Raw genomic sequence first — 24252 nt, 5'->3', positions numbered from 1 at the left:
AGGTGTCAAACTCGCTGCATTTCATTGTCGCCACATGACATATCGTGACTTTTTTCCCTTTGAGGATCTGGGGTGGGAATGGCCTGCGCATGATATATCCAGCCCACAGGCTGCCAGTTTAACATCCCTGCCATAAGCAAAGTCAATGGAGAAGATGGCAGAATGTTGGAAATGTGGGTCGCATGAAGCTCTCTTTTAATGATTTGTGATGATTCACTTAATAGTAGTAATCGGGAATTGCCAGAACAACTATGGCTAAGGGCACAGTCATGTAAAATTGTGTTTTATGACTGCAATGTTCACCTAAGATCCTTCTCCAGTTACCTCTAGACCAGTGAGGCAAGGGCAGTGACATATAGTACAAGAAGGAGAACTCTAATCATTGAATGACCTTCCCAAAAAGGCCCATTTTAGAGTTTCTCTGATAACAATCTTTTCAACTATACATGCCCTCCCAAAATAAAGTCAATAGCAATGATTGTTCTTCTTTTTATCTGCACAGTCTTGCTGTTTTTTTATTATATGTTTTAAACAGATTTCTCCGTTTCCAGAAAATTGAGAAAGTTAGCTTGTTTAGGAATGCAATACTTCAAATTCAAGTGTACTTTCAGTCTAACAATGGCCTGCCAGTTACTGAAACAAGCAGAAGGAAGCAAGCTGCCACCTCTTATGTCTCCTAGGCTTAACCTACAGTACTCTATGTCTCCGGCCTCTGAGCCAATATTTGTAATCTGCCTTTCACGTGGGGAAAAAATATCACTGAAACCTAGCAAGAGCTATTCAAGCAGTATCATTTTATCTTCCACTATATGAATGAGATTTTCATAGCATCCTAAAGGATACTGGAGTCGTTTCATATCTTATGGGTGTGTTTTGCTGGCAACATTTTAAATTGCCCTCAGTTCTTCATTAGAACAATAGTGCTTTCTTGCTCCAAAGAGAATAACTCTGATCTTTTAAAACCCTTGGTCAAAAGTTCTTATTATATACCTGGAGTGTGAATAGGTGTGAACCTGTAGAATCCCACCCCTGCATAGAGCTTAGTTGCTTTTTTGCAATATAAAAATTAAGAGATTATTGATTTACTAAAAATGTGTAACAATTATATTAGCATGAATAATAATTAGATCTAATATAGTATCTTTAACTTAACCCTAATTTACATCACCTATTATGATATCTTTTTTTTTCTGAATGCGAGCTTCCCATTTCAATGATATTGGCAAACAGGCAATTTGTTCCCTAAACCTCTTCTGTCAGGGAGTAAGTAAATGTAGACTGGGGTGGGCTTCAAAAATTTCAGCAATAGGTTCTCTGCCTGGTTGTTAGGTGGGCGTGGCCATGGTGGATTGTGTTTTATGGCCTAGTTGGCCTTCTGCACAACAGTGGGGTGGGGGAGGCAGTGTTTGCCTTCCCCAGGCTCTGGAGACTTTCCTCAAGCCTCTGGGAGGGTGAAAATGGTGTCCCCCAGGCCTGTTTCTGGCCTTCCAGAGCCTCCAGGATGCCCATGTGTCACCCTCCCCAAGCTTTCATGCGGGCCCTGCACTTACCTTTCATCCAAAATGGGTCACGTGGAGACTCCTGAGAGAGGAGGGGTGGGCAGGGCCATCCAGGGGTGGGATTTGGTGGTTCTCTGAACCGGCCATAACATTAGCTACGGGTTCTCCTGAACACGGATGAACCCGTAGCAGCCCACCCCTGATGTAGACACTACATGAGCATATTTTTATTTTGTCTATATATGTTTATACTAGAGAGTTTCATGATTTTAATTGGTCTAGGTCTCATGCTAGAGGCTTCAAGATTGCCTCCTCTTAAAGGGGACAAGAGTCCTAATACAGATGAAATATCAATCTACTGGGTAAAGGCAATTCAGTGTGTAAAATCCATACATTCAATATACCAAATGGAAGTTTCAGCATTCTTTCCAACTGTCTATTGTACTTTTGAAACATCTGGACACCCAAACATTATATTACTGTTATTATCTTTTTAAGGGAAAATAAGTATTGATTTACCAGTATGGACCATGCTGGAGATGTGCAGAAGTCATTGCCTAGACAAAAGGATCTGAAGCATTATTTAATTCAGTACAGTTAGATAACATTCAGAAGTGGCTTGGACAGACGCATTGTACATTTACTGAACTATAAGAAGGAGAAGCGGGTAGAGTATAATTAGACTTGGAAGATAGCCAACCTCAATAAATGTAGCTTTAGCCTGGTTAATGCTGGTTAATAATAACAATAAACTTCAGCTGAGTTTAGTTAAGCTAAGTTAGCCTTCCTGTAGAGAGTATTTTCAGGTCTGATCCATTAAATAGAGTGAATATCCAGTTATCATAAAGATAGCTGGAATGGGTGGTCAAAATAACAGTTATATAAGAGTTAATCAGCAAACCATTATTGTCTGAATTTGGACTTGTTATCTATGGCTTATAGTTAATATTAATTTTGGCTTAGGATATAATTGAGCATACTCTGTGTTTCTATCCTATAAATATACTTTTTTTCACAGAATACCATAATCGGTTATCATTTGTTTCTCTTGTTTTATAATCTGTTAGATTTATAGAAATAAATATTTATGGTTTTGCTTTTTAAGATAGGAAAAATACAGTATAAAAATGAACTCTTTTATTGTTCCATTTAGTTTACTTTGTTAGGTCAAGGCCATAAAACAAATGGGGGTTATCATTCTCCAGCTGTTCTTTTCTGGCAACCTAGTAATAATATCTAGAGTGATATGTTTAAATTTTGTTAACTAACCAGGAAACAATGAAAGAAAGAAATAGTTTGGTGAAAAGACTGTAGTACTTTCCATGTACTGTATATAACCAAATGCTTGTGTTGGGGTGTATTGCTGTAATAAGTAAGCGTTGACAGCTATTTATGTCAGCCTTGTTTAAATTTGCAAACAGAACTTGACAAAACTAAAGCAAGTGTCAAGAGGTTGGTCAACACTTTGCTACACTACATAATGTGATATGAAGACATTTCAGAAAAGTTTAATGTGATAAGAAAAAATTGTGTGTTTGTTGGCCAAAAAGCCAGAACATCTTGAATCAACATAACTGACATGACATTTAAGGATTTCTTATTTTAAGGGTAGAATTGAAGCATCAAGAATAGTCAATGTAAAAAGCTACCAGAATTTCATCAAAAAATTTGCAATCAGCTACAAGGAGAAATTGGTTAATTACATCTCTAATGAAAGAGTAAAGTTTAATGTTAGTTTCCCAGGTGAAAGAAAATAATGGACATACTGTACATTTCTGTCAAGTGACTTAGCTTGATTAAGGTTCATATATATGCAAAGAAATATTGTCTGTAAGTTATTAAAAGCGATAAAAATAATTAGAACTGAATAATTTCACATTAGGAAAGACATGACTTTGCACTAATCATAATTTTTCAATGAACATAATTGATATTCTAAATTAATGACTATCCTTATATGCCCATTTACTAACTTTATAAAATTATTCTGCTTTTATTACCAAACAAACAGTAGTGATCTTTTAAAAAAGATTTCAATTTCATTTTTCTATATAATTTTTATGAAAACTTTTAAATAAGAAGATACAAACTAATGCAAACTAGTAAAAAGTAAGGAAGAAAAAAAAGAAAATGAAAGAAAAATAAAAAGTACAAGAAAAGAAAAAAGTTAAAAAATAGAAAACAAAAAAGATACAAATAACTTTGTAACAGCAGTTGTTACAAATGTATTTTAACCTCTCTCATCATGCTACTCTTCATTCTAAAATGCATCCCATGTAATTATCAAAACTATAAATCACAAGTTCATTTTTTATTTTTACACAAAAAGCCCATAAGAGGATTCCAGTCAACAGAAAGATCTGAATTTCAGATATTTTAACAAACATAACAATTTAATTATCACCACCTCTAAAGGAAAGAAATTTTCTATTGAATAATCTCAGTTTAAAGAAAAGATTGGGATTATAATGATAGGGAATATAAACAGCCCAAGACTGACATATTGGCTTGTTGAGGTTCTCTTAGATTAGCCTTCATTTGTAGACATTTCATTAACTACTAAGGTAACATCTTCAATGTTGTGCTGTTGGAGAAAGGAAGTGCACTATATAATTGCCTGTTGTAGCCAATTTTTTATAATAATTGGATGGCTATGCTGTTGAGTGTGGTTCTCTATGTGACTGTCACATTGTTATCAGTTTCTTTTTATATGCCTGCTTATCTGGGTGTTAGAGAATAGTTGGAAGGTAAAGAAGGAATGTTGTATCATCTGGGCTGTGGTTTCTTTCTGTTTGACCTTTGGGCATGTCTTTTGAGTGGTCCATAGATGATATCTCCTAACTTTCCTTTAATATTCACAGATTTTTAAATCACCTTATTCATCTTCCCAACTTTAGTAAACATTCTGCCAAATTCATCTAGATGCTCCAGAAGTTATTTTTGCCAGTTATATGTAACTTGCAATTATCTATGCCATTTTCTCTGTCAAATATAATCTTGCATTTTAATACATTAGTTTTCAAATCCATGCTCCTTGTTGGATTATACAACCTATCTGACATTCAGTCCAATTTATTCGCGTTCTCTGCCAGCAATATAACAGAAGTACATGCATATTATCATTTCCAGTCAACTGATCTCTAACATCACCACTAATACTTCTTATACTTTTATGCAATCAAGGGCCATGAACTTCTTTGTCTTACTCCATATTCACTTGCTAAACCTTCCACTTATTTTCATGCATATTTTCTTTCATCATATTATGTTCTAATACTATTTAGCAGGTATAAACTTTCAGCTCACATTCAAACAAAATATTCTATCATTCAAGCTTATTCATTTTTATGAGATGCTTTCTTTAAATGAATAAATGTATAATAAATTTTCTTTTCATGTTCATTCATTTCTTGATGACCTGCTGAAGACTTACTCAGGATAAAACTGGGTTGCCATGTTTTACATATTGTCACTTCAGGCATTCTCTCAATCAGAACTCTCTGCCCAACACTTTCAAAGACACCCTTAACAATCACTCTGTAGTTTTTGCATTCCGGGTTACTACCTCACCCTTTTTGATAGTGGAAAATAGTGGAAAAATACAGACACTTCTAGTCATCAAACACAGATGCAGTCTCATGCACAGATTAGTTGCCCAGCTAAACTGTAACAAACTAAATTCACACTTTAATATTTCCACAATTACATCTTCAGAGTTACTATTTTTCAATGTTGTATTAATATTCAATTTTTCCCCATGGATATTAATATTTATAGAATTTGCTTCAATTCTACTCTTTGCATATGACTATCATTCTCATATCAATATCTAAAACGCTCCTTCCAACAATTTCTCTCTTCAGAATGCTTCAGAATTTCATGCTTTATGTTTTTTTTAATTTCACATACTTTTTGAGTTCCTTGTTAGTTCTCACCATCTGTTTCCAAAACAATTTATTTCCATTGCATCCTTTTGATTATTGCTATTAGCAGAATCTTTAGGATGTTGTTACATAATTTTTAATCACTCGGTTCCAAACAGCTTCCACATCCATTTTCCTTAATCTACTTTCCACGCATTCTTTGGGGAGAATAATCCTTTTTAAGAAAGAAAAACTGAATGTCAAAGGAAACAAAGCACTTTTGCACAATCAAACCACAGTTGCAAAGTGATGATTCATTCCCTTTGAGATGGGTTAACCAGGCACAACTATCCTAGAACTCTTGCCAGATCATCTGACAGTTTTTTTTCCCCCAGAGAAGTCAAACCAGCTAAGCAAGTAGGCTAATCATACTGGTAGATCCTGTTTCTCTTATTCAATTCCCACTTGTCTCAACACTTCTTTTTCTCTCTCTAAATATTAGTTACACCCAGTCGTGCTCCTTTTTAGCCGTCATAATAATTGAAGTTAAAACTCTACCACTAAACAAATGAAGGAGAAGGAATCTCCAATATATTTCTTCATAGATCATATCTTGGGATTCTACCAATTCTTAAACTGAAAGCTCAATTCTAAGTCCAGAATACTCATTCAAAAATGCTGATAAAATAAATTAATGCTGGATTCCCTTTTTGATATTGATATAAATGAATGAAAATATATTTGTACAAAGGCAACAAGAACACAAGAGCAACAAGAACAAAAAGCCTAACCCACCAATAGTAACATTGAGACATCAAAATGTCACAAAATGAGCCTTGGAATGACTAACAGGAAGCAACTAACAATGCACAAGGACAAGTAGATGACCAAAGCAAGAAGTAGCCTACCTCTTCCTGCCCTGCCCACACTACCACAACAGCAAGTGGCTCCTTAAAAATGAGACTATCTTCTAGGTAATGGGAATCTCCATCTTTAATTTTTAAGAAGATTCACACTTCTCCAGATAGGATTAGTGTGCAGTTCAGGGTGTGTGTTTTTTGGACTTTCCGCTCCTGCTCAAAGAGCAGATGGTAGCTGTATCCAAGCTGTATCCTTCCACAGATTTGTTCTATGTTCCAAATATATGTTTATTCCTGGATTGGGAGCAGTGGTGGGATTCAAACTTTTTTACTACCTGTTATGTGGGCGTGGCTTGGTGGGCATAGTATGGCTTGGTGGGTGTGGCTTGGTGGGCATGGCAGGGGAAGTATACTATAAAATCTCCATTCCCACCCCACTCCAGGGGAAGGTCACTGCAAAATCCCCATTCCCTCCCCATTGCAAAATCCCATTCCCTCCCTACCCCACTAACCTGCTTTCTAGACTGTTCTCCTATGCAGAGCAACAAAAGAAGACCCAGCCAATCATCTGGTACTTGAGAGGCAAAGAATAGATGGGGGCAGGGACAGTCAGAGGTGGTCTTTGCCAGTTCTCCAAACTACTCAAAATTTCTGCCACCGGTTCTCCAGAACTGGTCAGAACCTGCTGAATACCACCTCTGATTGGGAGGCCCTTAGAAGCTACTCATCCCCTGGTCACCTTGTATGTGCAATATAGTACTTCAATACTCTCAACATGGAACTCCTCTTGAAAACCACTAGGAAGCTTCAGGTGGACTAAAATGGGGTGGCAGCATGTCATTAGAAACATGCTGCAGTACCTAAGTACCACATTTGCTATGTAAGTTACTTGGATTTCAGTAGGCTTCCAGGTACTGGTTATTGTTTCCAAAGTCCTAGGCATTGGCATAGGACATAATTATTTGAGAAGTTGTCTTTCTCCCACTGTTTCCATGGGGTTCTTGGTGCTCTCTTAGCATGGTGCTTTTCTTGACTGATGATATTATCTAGTTTGGTATTGAAACCACCAAGCTCAGAGAGCAGAAACCTACACTTCAACTCAGAGCTACAAATTTCCACTTCTATTGACCCCATTATTTGTGCATTTTTTGTCAGTAAGATGATACAGAACTGGCATGCTCTGGTCCTAAATATTTAAGAGGAAATGGAATGGATGCCTTCTCTATTATAACATCTTCATTCTAGAATAGTATCCTCCCAAGGGATCTGAATAACCCTGACTTTGCTTTTATTAAATGTACCTTAAAAGATCTGACTCTTTCTTCCAGTCCTTTGCTAGGATTGGGGTGGGGGCTCTCTGCGTGAGGATATAAATTGTTAATGGTTTTGTTCCTCTGGTCTCTTGGTTTTCTTCTTTCTCTCAAATTGTTCACTCTTCCCTCATAAATTTGTTTTCTATTCCAGCCTCACTCATTCTCACTCATGATTAAACTATTTCAAACCAAGTCTTTCATATAGCCACCTAGTTTTGTGTTCAATCCATATTCACTCAGCATTCATTCATGCTTGACTTATCTCTTCCCTTATAATACAGATAACAATCACATTCAGATTACTTTTAAATCTCTTGATAGATCCAAGGGAATGAGTCCTAAATAAGAATACCACTTAGCTATGTTGAGCACTTAGTGCTAAACTAGGTTTAAGGAACATTTTAATCTTGGAATTCTTGATTTCAAAATGAGAAGCCAAGAAACAGCATTAATTCTATTACAGAAGAACAATGCATAAAGAAAAGAGACTAAATTTCAGTAAAACAGTTGATAAATGGATCTTACTTTTCCATTTGAACCAAATGCTGTTGGAACTGTAGCCATTGCTTTAAGGCTGGAAAGGCAGAGGGGAAAAAATAATCCTTGCCAAAGTTAAAACTGTAAAATACGGAAAAATTTGTTGAGCAGCTGAGTACAACAGATGGAATGATCTTAAGGGAAATAAACAAAGTTTGGGAATGCAAGCAACATGTTCTAGCAGTCTTCAATAATTTCACAGATTTTTTAAAATCAGAAATATAATAGAAGCTTCCCAATGCTAAATATTTGGCAGTAGCATCCTACAGAAAAGAAATATGTAACCAGAATGCATGAAATAGAAAATGGAGCCATGGTGTACAGAGGAGGCAAGGTGCATTTTTTTAAAATAAAGTTTTATTGAGTTTTAACAAAACAAATAAAATATCTTATTTGAGTATAGCATCGTTCCGGGTTATCACATTTCCATACAGACAGAATTTCATATGCATATTCATCTTATGTATTCAACTTCATATCTTATTACTTTTTTTCCAACTTCTCACTATTTCTCCTTTTACTTCTCTTAATTTTCTTTTATGGTTATCTCATTTTCTTCTTATTCAATTGTATTTTTTTACCTAAATTTCTATATCTTTTTATTCATTGTACTTATACTTTCGTCTGTCTTGTTTACAATTTCATACGTTCTCTTCCAACATTCTTAAGAATCAAAATTCCCCCTATGATTGCCAATCAAAGTGCAACACCTTTAAATCTTATTGTTATTATCATATGAAATCTCATTAAACATTGAATTTGTGCATTCTAGAATTATAACATTCAAATTTCTAATATCTGTTTTATATCATGTAGATCTCATCATTCAGACTCTGCTTGGTACTTCCCCTTGAAAATGTAAAAAGAAAAATTCTAAAAACATAGTAAAAACAATACATATATATAAACATTAATAAATAAAATAGTTAAAATCATTCTAGTACTGGTATGAACCTTGTAAATCTTTCACATTTCTTTTCAATATCTATCAATCTTTGAGAACAATTGAAATGTTTCCCTTCCTTCTTCATTATTAACTGTTAATAAGCATACCATTGGATAGTCATACGGTTTTATCTTATAAATTATTTACTATTAATAAGCAAAATAATTATTCAAATTCATTCTAATAACTGGTATAAATTTCCTTATAAATCTTTCACATTTCAACCTACATCAAAATCCAATTATTGCTCATGCATCATGCAAAAGTAAGATTAAAAATAAAAGGGAAAATAATTTGAAAGATGAAACTGAAAGGTTATTGGCACAAATGGTTACATATCCATCTATTACTTTGTACAGAAAAACACCAAAAAAGAAATATGAACTAAATACTATAATACCACACCAGACATAATTCATCTAATGTGGTTATAACAGAGACTCTGAGAAACAGAGAAATCACTATTCACTTAAAACAAAAGAAAGGTAGGGCAATAGTTCCAATTATTAGAAGGGAAAAAGATAAAATGTTCAAAAAGGAGAAGAGGTGAATTATATAGAGAACCAAAGGATATATATCACAGAAGATATAGAGGCCTGTTTACATAAAATTACCTGAGGAAGATATTTTAAAATAGCAAGTGGTAAAACACCAAGATTGTATGGGTTCTCTATAGAGCCATATGAAATATTTATAGATCTTTTGATACCAAAAGTTTGTCAATTGAATGATGAGATATTTGATAAGGGAATTTTATCAGTGGCATGTAATCAGTTTGTATTATTATACCAGAACAGGTAAAGACCTTGTGCTAATTATCATCCAATTTCTGATTAATGTTGATACAAAGATCTTAACAGTAGTGTTAGCAAATAGATTGCAGCAAGTAGTATCCTTTGTTATTAGGAATGATCAAGCAGATTTGTAAAAATTAGGCAAACAGCAGATAAATTAGGTTAATTGTACACTTAATAGACTACTTGAAAAAAGGTCAGTTCATAATTTTATCATTAGAAGCTAGAAAAACCTTTGACAAAATATATAAAAAGTTCATGTTGACTGAACTAAATAGGTTAGGACTTCTTGGGAATTCATAAAATAAATCAAGAGATGAATTGTTTATATGGAGAGTAAAAATTAATGTAATGTTCTCTGCTACTTCCCATTATTTAAAGGAAAAAGGATGACCATTTCCAGCCTGTTTTTAATATCTGCATGGAACCCATAGTTTATGCTACCAGACAGTCTAGGTCTAGGAATATTTGTGGACTTGTATCTAATTCTGTTGAATACAAATTTATTTTATTTGTAGAAAAAATAAATTCTTCTTCATTTCTAAATTTCACACTAGTATTCCAATGTTAGCAAATGACAAATACTTTAAATAAAATAGCAGGATATTCTGTTGAAGGGTCTAAAATGAAATTGATGCTGGTGGAAGAATCATTAAGGAATATTAATTCCATATTTATACTAAATTCATTAAATATCTAGGTATGTGCATACCTAAGGATATAATTTAATTAGTCACAGACTAATTTCATTAGTAACATATAATATCATGTTAATAATTATTATGATTCATCGCACAGTTAGCCAGATGTTCAGGCTGAATTTGCCATTTTTACCCACCTATCAAGTCTTTCCCATTAACTTGGGATAGGAAGATGTTGATGTCTGATGATCTTAAACATATTGTTGCAGAAAATAAGCTGTTCTGAGTAAAAAGAAGAGAATATATATTGCTAGATGAGATATGAAATGAAGACATTTTTGATTGAAATTTTAGAGAAGGCGATAAGCTTCTAAATTTGTTTGTTCATGTCTTGATGAAAGGGGAAGTCATATATATTTTTCTTTATATTTTTTTCCTTTCCCCCTTTTTTCTCCCTGCATTTTTTAAATATTTATCTTTGTATTTTTAAACTTTAAGAAAAATTACTACGTAAAGCAAGGAACTGTTAAACACAGTACAAATCCCACCAGTAATATATACAGTATGTACAGTATATTTAATGCATATATATGTGTATGTGTGTGTGTGTGTGCACGTGCATTAAAGAAGAGAAACAGCAGTGAAAAACTTGTGTCACATTTAACTTATTGCAGCTTGGAGTGTCTGTTGGGGAATACGTTCCTGTATGACCTGCATAAGGTATTTGTTTTTAAAATGGTTCATCCTAAAAGATATTTCCAAGTGATGCATTTAGTAGAAGATAGATAGTCGCAAGAAAAACTATTAAGCAGTAGACCAAAGCAAACAGACTAAGTTGAATTAATCCAAAAAAACTCCTAGGAAAAAAACTCCAAGACTTCCAAACTTTTACTACAAAGGCTTACATACACATGCACACACCCAGCACAGAAGCCTCTGGACAAGAAGTCTTGACAGTTTCAGGTATAATTAGTTAATTAAATACAAAGTACAAATATTTTTACAAAAATAAGATTTTCTCTTAATCACTTGCTTAAGAGAAAATTCTTGTTTGTGTAAGAAATATTTGTACTTCATATTTAATTGGCTAATTATATTATACCAGCAATTGGTAACATAATAGTACTGAAACTGCAGCCTATAAATAGTACATTTAAAAAACATAAATAAGTAAAAATATTGTAGAAGGAAAGGAGCTTTTTTCAAAAGACAATGGACATTTTTTTTCCTTGAAGACATTTTTGCTTTTCATCCAAGAAGCTTCTTCAGTTCTGACTGAAAGATGGAGAATGGAAGGATTTAATCAGAAGTGAAGAAGTTTCTTAGATGAGAAGTGAAAGGTCTTCAAGGAATTTCAAATTTAGTTGCCTTTAAGGGGGAAAAAACATCTTTGGTACAACCATGATCTGGATGACTGGGAATCTCCATAGACATTGTAGAAACAATTTTGAGAAGTATGCTTAAGTTATATTGTGTGCGTGAGAGAGAGAAGGAAGCAGGGAGGGAAGGAGTGGGGGAGGAAGAGAGAGAGAGACACACACCACCATACATATACACACAGAGACATATATACATATAAATATATAAAACACACACACACATATACATACATCATACACTCATACATATATACACACATACATTCACACGCATACATGTGTAACAAATATATATAACATATAACTAATATATGTTCCCAAACCCACTTCTCTTGATGAAAATTATGAGAAAGCTTGTATCACAAGGCTATATTTTTTTCTTTTACCGTTGCGTTCTATTTATTTATTTATTTTATTTGGTTTGTCAAAAACATAATTATGAATACATGGATACATATAAGAAAAATAAAAGAAACAATAGGACAGGGATGGTAGGCACATTGGTGCGCTTATGCACGTCTTCTACAGACCTTTTAAGAAAGGGGTGAAGTCAATAGTAGAAAGTCTAAGGTTAAAGTTTTTGGGGTTTGGGGAAGAAACCACAGTCAGGTAGAGTGTTCAGACATTGACCACTCTGTTGCTGAAGTCGTATTTTCTGCAAGCAAGTTTGGTGCGATTAACCTTGAGTTTGTATCTATTGTGTGCTCTTGTATTGTTTTGGTTGAAGGTGAACTATTCATTGACAAGTAGGACATTGCAATGTATGATTTTATATACTATACTTAGATCGGACCGATGTTCTAGGTTTTCTAGGTCTAGAATTTCAAGTCTGGTGGCATAAGGTATTCTGCAACGCGTAGAGGAGGTGCCCCAAAAGGGAGGGCTGCTTCCCTTAGCCGCGTCTCCACTACCCACCACCGCCTCCGCCCGCTGCCTCTGCCGCCGCCTGCTTCCTTTCGTTACCTGGGAGAAGTGAGTGGCTGTGGCAGTGGAGGTGCTCCGAAAGGGAAGGTGGGTGGATGTCCCGTGGCTGATCACTTTCTTTATTTTCCCACCGCCCCCTGCTCTGGAGCTTGCCGAATCAGTTCATCCCAGACCAGGTATGTGTGTCATGAGAGAGAGTGTGGTGTGTGTGTGTGTGTGTGAGAGAGAGAGAGAGAGAGAGAGAGAGAGAGAGAGAGAGAGAGAGAGAGAGAAGAAAGAAAAAGAAGGAAGGAAGGAAGGAAGGAAGGAAGGAAGGAAGGAAGGAAGGAAGGAAGGAAGGAAGGAAGGAAGGAAGGAAGGAAAATAGGAAGGGGAGAGTGTTTCTGTGTGTGTGGTGTGTATGAGAGAGGGGAGAGAGAGAGACAAGAAAGAAAAAGAGGAAGAAAGAAAGAAAGAAAGAAAGAGAGAAAGAATGAGACAGAAATAGGAAGGGGGAGAAAGAGGGAGAGAAAGAAAGAGACAGAAATAGGAAGGGGGAGAGAGTGTGGGAGAGAGAGAGAGAGACAAGAAAAGAAAGAGCAAGAAAGAGCAATAAAGAAAGAGGAAGGAAGAGAAAGAAATAAAGAGAAATAGAAAGAAAGAACAAGAAAGAAACGGGAAAGGAGAGAAAGAAAGAGAGAATGAAAGAAAGAAACAAGGAAAAAGAAATAGAAAGAAAGAAATAGGGAGGGACAGAGAGAGAAAAAACCTCTACGCTATTACTTTTAATTGTTCCATCATTTATCATATATTAAAATTTTACACTGTCCCTACACCTAGAGTGATTTTACTCCCTTTCTTTTGCCCAGGTATTTTTCAGGGTTTACATGCATTCAATGTCTATAGTCCAGAGCATAAATACACATGTGTTTAACAGAGTTGAAAGGGACTATGGAGGTTTTCAAGTCCAACCCCCTGCTCAGGCAGGAAAACTGAGGATGCCAGAATAACACTTAGAAAGGGGGAGCCCTATAACATTTCAGATAAATGACCCATCTTTTCTTAAAAACTTACAGTGATTAAGCACCCAGAACTTCTGGAAATAAGCAGTTCCACTGGTTAATTGCTCTCATTGTCAGAAAGTTTCTCCTTAGTTTTAGGTTGCTTCTCTGTTTGTTCTGTTTCCATCCATTGCTTCTTGTCTGCCTTCTTTGGAAAACATATCCCACCACCGAGATGGTATTCAGCAGGGTCTGATCAGTTCTGGAGAACCTATAGCGGAAAGTTTGAGTAGTTCAGAGAACTGACAAATGCCACCTCTGACTGGAGATTGTACAGTATCCTTCCCCTGCCAGACCCATCAAGTCATACCCACAGAACTGGTAGTAAAAAAAAATTGAATCCCATCACTGCTCCTCCTTCTTTCTGGCAGCCCCTTAAAAACCTGTTGCCTATCACACTTTTGGGCAAAGCATGTGTGTACTGAATCATCAATCTAAGGAGCTTGATAGTTGCCTTTGTAAATGTAACTTGGCCAGCATTCTAAGCCACAAGAAGACATGAGGTCGGGGCATGGATTCCATTACCTTTTTGAGTACGGCTTGGGGAAAGGGGCATGTCAAGGGAGGGACAGCTTGTCTCCAATCTGTGTAGTTGGTATCAAAGCTTCTTCTCCTAGAACATATTCAGAAGATAGTTCAGTCTGGCAAAGAACATTGTAATATGCATGTTTCAAATCAATTATATTCATTAAAACCTTTTAGACTTTACAATAACCTTCAAGGTTCAGCGTGTTGCTTTGTAAACATTTGACTTTTATGGGAACAGATTGAGATCTGGCTGTTCCAGCATTTATTTTCCATTACAAGGTACTATGAAAAGTCTGCCTGGGGTGGTGTGGGGAGGAGGAGAAATCATTTATTAGAATATATACAGCAGTTCATTAATACTCTTATAATGTTTAAATGTTCACTTTTTAAATCTTGGGTGATCATAAAACTGGCACACTATTTTGCTAATTACATAGTGTTACTTGATTATGAATACCCATCCATAGACATATCCTAAAGGCTGTACTATTTTATTTTAGGAGACATTCAAAATGGATATTTAGGTATGCATCTTATAATTCAATATGCAAAATAAACATGTCATACAGCATTACTTTCAGTTTCCCATAAGTGGCTGCAATTCTTTCTTGAATGAACTCATCCTTGTAAGGTAGCTTTGTCTTTACATACATCTGATTTGTATGTAAATGATCTGGTTGGTTTGGGCTTTGCATGATGTATGAATCTATTGGTTATGGCTTGTTGTTAAACACAAATCAGTTTATCAAGGCTTGATTAATTAACTAAATAGAAACAATCCTCCTTTTGATTGAATTCAGCAATGTGGTTTGCCAGCATAGCATACTATAGAACAAGGGTATCAAAGTCAAGGCCTATGGGCCAATGGTAGGATTCAAAAAATTTTACTACTATTTTTTACTGGTTCTGTGGGTGGGGCTTATTTTATGGGCATGGCTTGGTGGTCATGTAACTGGGTGGGCATGCTTGGTGGTCATGTGACTGGGTAGGCGTGGCCAACTCAATGTCACTCACATCAAGGGGTGCCTCACCTGGCCCCTCCCCTCCCAACCATTCCTTGTTACACTCACTTTATTATCTGCATACTATAGATGTACTGTCATGGACCCTTGAAAAGAGGAAATGCCACACATGCTTTGCCCAAGAGTGTGATAGGCAACGGGCTTTTAAAGGGCTGCCAGAAAGAAGGGGGGGAAGTAATGGGATTCAATTTTTTTTTACTACCAGTTCTGTGGGTATGACTCGATGGGTGTGGCAGGGGAAGGATACTGTAAAATCTCCAGTCAGAGGTGGTATTTGCCGGTTCTCTGAACTACTCAAACTTTCCTCTATAGGTTCTCCAGAACTGGTCAGAACCTGCTGAATACCATCTCGGGGGGTGGGGGGAATGTGTTTTCCAAAGCACCAGAAGCAATGGATGGAAACAGAACAAACAGAGAAGCAACCTAAAACTAAGGAGAAACTTTCTGACAGTGAGAACAATTAACCAGTGGAACTGCTTGTCTCCAGAAGTTCTGGGTGCTCAATCACTGTAAGTTTTTAAGAAAAGACTGGACAGCCATGTATCTGAAATGTTATAGGGTTCCCCCTTTCTAAGTGTTATTCTGGCATCCTCAGTTTTCCTGCCTGAGCAGGGGGTTGGACTTGAAAACCTCCATAGTCCCTTTCAACTCTGTTAAACACATGTGTATTTATGCTCTGGACTATAGACATTGAATGCATGTAAACCCTGAAAAATACCTGGGCAAAAGAAAGGCAGTAAAATCACTCTAGGTGTAGGGGCAGTGTAAAATTTTAATATATGATAAATGATGGAACAATTAAAAATAATAGCGTAGGGGGTTTTTTCTCTCTGTCCCTCCCTATTTCTTTCTTTCTATTTCTTTTTCCTTGTTTCTTTCTTTCATTCTCTCTTTCTTTCTCTCCCTTCCCCTCTCTTTCTTGCTCTTTCTTTCTATTTCTATTTCTTTTTCTTTCTTTCTTTCTTTCTCTTTCTTTATTTCTTTCTCTCCCTTCCTCTTTCTTCCTCTTTCTTTTCTTGTCTCTCTCTCCCCCCCTCTCTCATACACACCACACACACAGAAACACTCTCCCCCTTCCTATTTTCCTTCCTTCCTTCCTTCCTTCCTTCCTTCCTTCCTTCCTTCCTTCCTTCCTTCCTTCCTTCCTTCCTTCCTCTTTCTTTTTCTTTCTTGTCTCTCTCTCTCTCTCACACACACACACACACACACACCCCACACTCTCTTTCATGACACACACACATACCTGGTCTGGGATGAACTGATCCGGCGAGCTCCAGAGCAGCGGGCGGCAGGAGAATAAAGAAAGTGATCAGCCACGGGACATCCACCTGCCCTCCCTTTCGGAGCACCTCCGCCGCCACAGCCACTCGCTTCTCCCTGGTGATGAAAGGAAGCAGGCAGTGGCAGAGGCAGTGGGTGGAGGCGGCAGTGGAGGTGGGCAGCGGCGGCAGGTGGTGGAGATGTGGCTAAGCAAAGCAGCCCTCCCTTTTGGGGCACCTCTGCTGCCACTCACTGCGCCACGGCTGCCACATGGTAGAGAGAGCTGGGAGAGCACTGTGTGGTGGCTTAGCCAGCCAGCTGAGCCCGGGGACAGTGGGCGTGGCCTGGCAAGGTCAGGGGATGGTGTGGGAGGGGCTAGCATGACTCGCAGGCTTACCTCCAAGTAGGCAGATGAGGGCTGCTCAGTTTGGGCACAGGCACCACATGGGAAGGCAGGTTAGAAAGGCAAGCCACAAGGACCCAGTGTGCTGCATAGGAGGTGAAGAATGACTGAGCGGGGTGAGCACTGGGCAGGTGAGTGGCGTGACCAAGCATTGGGTGGGAGGGGCAAGCGCACAATGGTGACTGGGTAACTGGATCAGGGGCATGGCCAGCCAGAAGTCACTACCATTTTGGCAACGTATGCCAAACCGCCACTACCGGTTCTTGTGAACCGGTGTGAACTGGTTAAATACCACCTCCGCCATGGGTTGAATCTGACCCTCGGGGTGCTTAGATCTGGCCTGCAGGGCCGTCCTGGAAACAACAAAGGTGCAGCCCATGGTGCCTCTGCTAATGAAAAAGGAGCTCAAGAGGGCCGTGATGGCCTCCTGCAGCCCTTTGCCCACAAAAATGGAGCTTGAGGAGGCTCCGTTTTCATTGGCAGAGGGTTGCAGGAGGCTGTCACTGCTGAAAACAGAACGTGGGAGCCCATTTTCATTGGCAGAACGCTTGGGCCACAGGCGCCCCTGACATGAATTACATCAAGCTGGTCACACCCACCCTGGCCATTCCCCCTGAGATCAAACACAACCCTGATGCAGCCCTTAATGAAATCGAGTTTGACATCCCTGCTATATCACATGTTGATCTACCCATTATGGTTACCGAGAATTGAGTTCAGTGTGTTTTGCGAATACACTAAAAATCAACAACCCATGATTAGGAAACTACAGCTGGCATTTTGACTGAACTCAGCAGATACTACCTTCCATATTACACTTATTTAGATATCCTGAACATGCTTATTTCACAAGTGATTCATTGGCATCCACCCAGTTTTCCCCTACTGACTCAATATTCAAAAGAAACAAAACAAACATTAACACACAAAACTCCTACACACAGCCCAAATCATTATTACTCAAAACATTAGGAAGCTTAAAACTCTTATGTGCCTTGTTAGGTAATGCACTAACAGAAGCAGCCTGTTAGAAAAATAATTGCTGGTCATCTGTAGAAGTAAACGGGACTATATATGGCAGCAACAAGGCAAGGAGAAAACTAGCTAGCAAGTTAGTTAACTAGACCTGCTATACAAGAGGGACATTATAAAAACAACAGAAGTTTTTTTGGGCAGTAAAACTCAAACTTTCAGAGCTGTCACAAACGTGCAAGGCAAAAATAATATATAATGCAAGAGCTGACTGTGTGCCTAATGGAGCATAACGTTCATTTACAAGACTTGCATGGAAAGGAATCCTATCTCACAGAGCTTTGTTAATCTATCTGGGTCATGCTGTTCCATGTTCTTAGCATGCCCTTCTGGAGCACAACAATCTTTCTCTAGCCAATCCTTCTGTTCCATGTTGCATTTCTGTACTGCAAACCAAACCACAGCAGGTCACGGGGAATCTCTAAACACAGAATCCCTTAGCATCATTCCCGTTTAACAATGTGTCATTGAATTGCACAGCAGCCGTCCAGATGAAGTCAGAGACACTGACAGAAACTTGTAGTCTTTTATATAAATATAATTAATATTCAAATTTATAGCAGACTTTGTCATCATCCAGAAAAACATACGGTACTCAAAAACACAGTAATGTGGAACACAGTAATCACAAGATAAATCCCAAACAGTATACAGAACACACACAAAAAAGAAGGGGGAGAAAGGGAAACTCCCCCTTTATACTTACAACAACCAATGGTAGTGTGGATTGCTTCATCCATGAGTCAGCATTCTCTAACTAATCAACCACAACTGTGTGTTTTGGGCTATTGTACACTTTTCTGTTCCAGCTACTAAATTCATTATCCTAAACACAATGGTGCTAATTTATTTCCAGCTCATAGGGGGTCTACTTGAAATCATTGGAAATACACTTGGTGAAAGGATGAGATGTTGGAGATCTGAGGAATTTCTCCATTGGCAAAAATAGTTTCTTGAGCGTAGTCACTATTTCACAGTGCTGCTTGATGATTATTCAGTTCCGTCTTCATAGAAACTGCTAAAGGTCTTTGCAGATGGTCAGATGAATAAATGTAATGTGAAGTAAGGATGGCAGTGGATGGATATTTTTTAAAAAAACCCTTCCTTTTGCATGCAGTAGTATAGGAATATTTTCTTTTCTACAACAGCTGTGATGCATCAGTGTTGGGCAATTACTTTTGCTTCTTTTTTCTCAGAATGGCAATGTTGTAGAAGTGAAGGCAAGCTGCTTTTAACGAATTTGGAAGTGAAAGCACTGCAGTCTGGAAGAATCCACCCAAATCAGTTGAGGTTTTCCACCCCCTCACCCAAAACCCACATCAAATAGCATGGACACTCTCAGGAAGAAATAACAAGCAGCAAATTATACATTTGCTGATGTCATCACACAAATGACCAATTTATATACTTAGATCCAATGTTAGGATTCTAATATATAATGGTGGTATTTACGTGATAGCATAGTCCATTGTGACCCATCATTTTGGTGGAGTACTTTGCTGCAGGGGCCATTGGTTAATTCTATTGGGGTTTTGTTTTGTTTTTTTAAAGAAAAGAGCTAATGCAGTTAATTTATATTAACTGGAAATAATTGAATATAATCTTAGATGAGTTATTATCAAATTTTAGCCCAGCTTTCTTTCCTGGTCTACTGTGCATGTAGGAACAATTGTAAGAATCTGCAACAACTGTATTTTATGTAAGAATCAGGCTAGAAGTGTATATTTTTCAGGTCATATGCAAAAGGAATCAGATCATATAAAGTTACCGTAAATAGATTCTTCAAAATGATGAAGCTACAGGGTTTCTTTTTTTACCTTTGAACAAAATGCTAAATCAACTGGCACTTGAAATGCAGAACATGAGACAAGATTACTTGCCCAAGGGAAACATCTCCCAAAAATTCTGCAAAATTTCATGGCTACCAGCACCTTCTTTTCCAGATAGATATAAGTACTGACAATTCTCCGTCACTTCATACCAGGATTATCTTCAGGGGTGGGATTCTACCAGTTCGCACCTATTCTCTAGAACCGGTTGTTAACATTCTAAGCAGTTTGGAGAACTGGTTGTTAGAAGAAATTACTGGCCTAATCCTGTAAGGAAGGCAGGAAGGAAACATTCTGGTGTTGCTTACAGAAACTGCCTCTCCGTTAACCCTTATTACATTCTTGGCAAGACTAGACTTCCTGTCTCAGGAACATCTCTGGAGTTTTTCCCCCTCCTTTGCTGGTACTTTTCTTGTGTGGAGTGACCATTCAAAGTTACAATGGCACTGAAAAAAGTGACTTGTGACCATTTTTCACACTTACGACTGTTGCAGCATCCTCACAGTCATGAGAGGCCAGGCGAAGAGATGCAGGCTTTGATGATATTGAGTTGGCTACGCCCAGCCAATAACATGACCACTAAGCCACGTCCACCTAATCACATGACCACCAAGCCATGCCCACCACCTAAGCCTTGTCCATAGAACCGGTTGTTAAAAATTTTGAATCCCATCCCGATTATCTTGATCTTTTTGAATGAAAACCATTGTGCTCATTGTGGGTGGATAATATGACTTCCAGGATCATAAAATTTATATGTGAATTCAGGAAAGATCTTTAAAGGGATAAATTATCTCCTGCTTTTCAGACAGACTTGGTGAAACACTTCAGGTTTTCTGGTTTCTAAGCCAGAAAACATTAATCAAAGTGAGGGCCACCAAAGGGCAGAAATGTAGATTAATGAGAATAGAGTTGCATCCAAGGAACAATTTAAGGGGAAGTTGCATGTAGAAATAATAAAAAAATGGAAAAAAAAATGATTGAAACATTAAACTGCACATATATTTCAGAAACCTTATCTTTGTAACCTTAAACTTTGAGATGGGATTTGATGTATATACTATATATGTACATGCACCTATGCATATATGCATCTAAAGCCAATCTTCCAGACTTAATGAGAACTGAAGAATGTAATGTAATCTGTAATGTCTTAAGCAGAGGTGGTATTCAGCAGGTTCTGACCAGTTCTGGGGAACCGGTAACAGACATTTTGAGTAGTTCAGAGAACCGGCAGTGGAAATTTTGAGTAGTTCGAAGAACCAGTAGCAGAAATTTTGAGTAGTTCGAAGAACCAGTAGCAGAAATTTTGAGTAGTTTGGAGAACCAGTAGTGGAAATTTTGAGTAGTTTGGAGAACCGGTAGTGGAAATTTTGAATAGTTTGGAGAAGTGGCAGTGGAAATTTTAAGTAGTTCGGAGAACCAGTAGCGGAAATTTTGAGTAGTTCAGAGAACCGGTAGAGGAATTTTTGAGTAGTTTGGAAAAGTGGCAGCAGAAATTTTATTTTATTTTTTCCAAAAATTTTATTGATTTTTAAGAAACAGACATAAACAAACAAAACACAAAACATAAAAACATAAAAGATCTTTTTTGAAAGCAGCTTGATCGCGGGTTACATCTCTTCATACAGACACAAATTCAAGTTTATGCTCATTTTATATACCGTTCCATATCTTATTACCATTCTACATTTTCTATATACCTTCTCCCCTCTTTTAACTCTCTTAATTCTATTTTATTTATTTCATCTCAATTTAAAATCATTATACTTATATCCTTTGTCTGTCCTGTTTCAGCTGTCTATTATCTTTTCTCATTAAAACAAAATTTCTCCTGTAATCACTGATTGGAGTATGATGCCTTTATATCTTTCCCCTAAATTTATAACACTTAATATAATACATAACTTTCATTCAGATTCTGCTTAGTACATTCTAAAGCTACACACTATATTTTAAGAAAAGAAGAAATTATAAATGTATAACATAATTAAAACAACAATCCATTCCAGTTCAACTCTATCGTTAAAATTAATATTCATTTAAATCTTAAACATTTTACACATTACTTTTCAAATAAGTATCATGCTTCTATGGGAACACATATAGATTTTACGTAGTTACTTCCCCCCACCATTTCACTTATATTTTAAAACATTGTATAATTAAAATGTTCCCATTCCTTCCTAATTCAATTCTCTCATTTATTTCATTTCATTTATTTTGTTCAAAAAAATTTCCCTAAATTGCACTGAGTATTTTATCCCAGGGCTTTGGTGGCAGGCAGGAATCCGTGATCGTGCATGGTTTCTGCCTGGGCTCACCGCTGGAGCATCCCAAGCCACTTGGCTTCGGGCCTAAGCCACCCCGTAGAGGTGTGCGAAGAGGGAGGCGACCCCAGCAGGGTTGAGGGAAGCCACATCTTCCCTCCCCAGCTGGCAAAACTCCCTTTCCTGAAGGCGGTAAGAATGGCGGTCAGAAATGGCCACCTCAAAGAAGCACTCAGCCATAAAAGAAAGGGCAGGAGGAAGTTAAGAAGTGAAAGTTTTGGCTGACCGGGATAAGAAGCAACAACTGAGATACCCTGGAATTTAAATATTTTAAAAAATACATCGCTCCCAAAGAAGATTCAGAAGCAGCGAATGAAAGTGAAAAGGGAAAGTTTTTTTTTCTCACTCTCCTTCCTTACGTTGACAGCAGATGAATGAGAAATTCAAAAAATCCGCTTGGGCACTAACAGGTAATTAAACTGGATTAAATGCCAAAGGGACAATAAAGATTTCTGAACATTTAAAAAACTTTTTTTTTGCTGTAAGTGGGAAGGGATAGGAAAAGAATAAGAGCAAGATTTGGCTGGAGGAGACTGCTTGGAATTTTAAAGAATCTAAAGTTAAATCATAACAAGACTTCTAAAAGATACATTTTAACTGGAGCTTTGTAACTAAATAGTAACTCCAAGAAGAGAAAGTGAAAAAAGAAGAAAGTGTTAAATGAAACAGCTTGTGTGTATTTGGATTGTTTGGTGACTTTGGGACTTTTGGAAATTATATTAGAATGATCAAAAACAATTGGGTGGTTGTTTAATTTTTTTTTTTACAATGGCATTACTTGTGGATGAGCTGAAAATGGAATTTAAAAAACAGTAGCAGAAATTTTGAGTAGTTCGGAGAACCAGTAGCGGAAATTTTGAGTAGTTCGGAGAATCGGCCAATACCACCTCTGACTGGCCCTGGCCCCATCTATTCTCTGCCTCCCGACTCCCAGCTGATCGGTTGGGTTTTCTTTGGTTGCTCTTCACAGGAGAACGGAGCTGGAAAGCAGGTTAGTGGGGTGGGGAGGCTATGGGATTTTGCGGTAACTTTCCCCCAGGGGTGGGGAGGGAATGGAGATTTTACAGTATCCTTCCCCTGCCATGCCCACCAAGCCATGCCCACAGAACCGGTAGTAAATTTTTTTGAATCCCACCACTGATCTTAAGACATCTTTGGAATGTCAGGTTAAAAAACCTGCTTTTGTAATCCTACACTTGGTGCTGTTCAACTTTTTTTTTAAAGGATTAATTAGTAGCCGAGGAGCACTCATTGCAAATACTAAAAAAAAAAAAAAAATCTTATTTCTCTCTGCCAACAGAACACACAGCACTCATTTACTGCTATCCCCAAGGTATAGATCTGAAAGCCAGAACACTTTGAACAAATTTGTCTTGGATACTAACCCACTGGGATGCTGCATCCATGTTCTTGGGAAGAACAACACAGCAAGAAATGACCAACCAAGTCCAGGGAGCCTTTTCTGTCATCTGCAAAACCTAATTACCAGTACAAGTCAAAACAATAGGAAAGATTGCATCTAAAATGCAAAAAAATATCCAGCTTTTCAATTACTGCTTCTTTGTATGAAGCAGTATGAACAGATCTTTCTCCTTCATTCCCTACTTTTTACATGTCTTGCCAGTCTAAGATTATGAGCATAGGAAAAGCTCCTAGCTTTTTTTCTTTCTTTCTTTCTTTTCTTTTTTTTAAAGTGAACTTCTTTTGGAAACAATGGGCCCTTTCATGCCACCACTTGCACTTACCAAATCCTCCAAAGCAGTTTGAAAATGACCAGCAATTGCCTTCTCAGATGCTGCCTTAAAATTCAGGGAACATGCTGAGAAAATCACTGGCCAATCTTTGCTCCGTCCAGTTGACCAGTACAAAGGTGGAGAAAAAGAAAGGCTCAATCAGTGTCCTGCTCTATTGTTGCCGTTCCTAAGGAATTGAAAATCCTCTTCTTCATTCAGCTTTTCAACATAAGAAAGGAAATAAATTGCTAACCCCCATGAAAACTGTATGAGGGTGTTCTGTTAAAAATAAATAAATAAATACACACTAAAAGCAGCA

The 24252-nt window shown here is 37.4% G+C and overlaps 1 long non-coding RNA gene across 1 annotated transcript in view; it reads left to right on the top strand.

Annotated features, from left to right (window-relative positions):
- Nucleotides 1-24252, top strand: part of LOC148125402 (uncharacterized) — a 68192-nt gene extending 43940 nt beyond the window's left edge. The window contains exon 3 of the long non-coding RNA XR_015744056.1: nucleotides 23501-24252. This is a non-coding gene — a long non-coding RNA (uncharacterized LOC148125402). The remainder of the gene's footprint in view (nucleotides 1-23500) is intronic.

This window comes from Pseudonaja textilis, chromosome 6, assembly GCF_049901715.1.
Source record: "Pseudonaja textilis isolate UNSWEBS1 chromosome 6, rPseTex1.2, whole genome shotgun sequence".
NCBI lineage: Eukaryota > Metazoa > Chordata > Lepidosauria > Squamata > Elapidae > Pseudonaja > Pseudonaja textilis.
The sequence above is the reverse complement of the archived record's forward strand: the minus strand, read 5'-3'. Positions and strand labels throughout refer to the sequence as shown.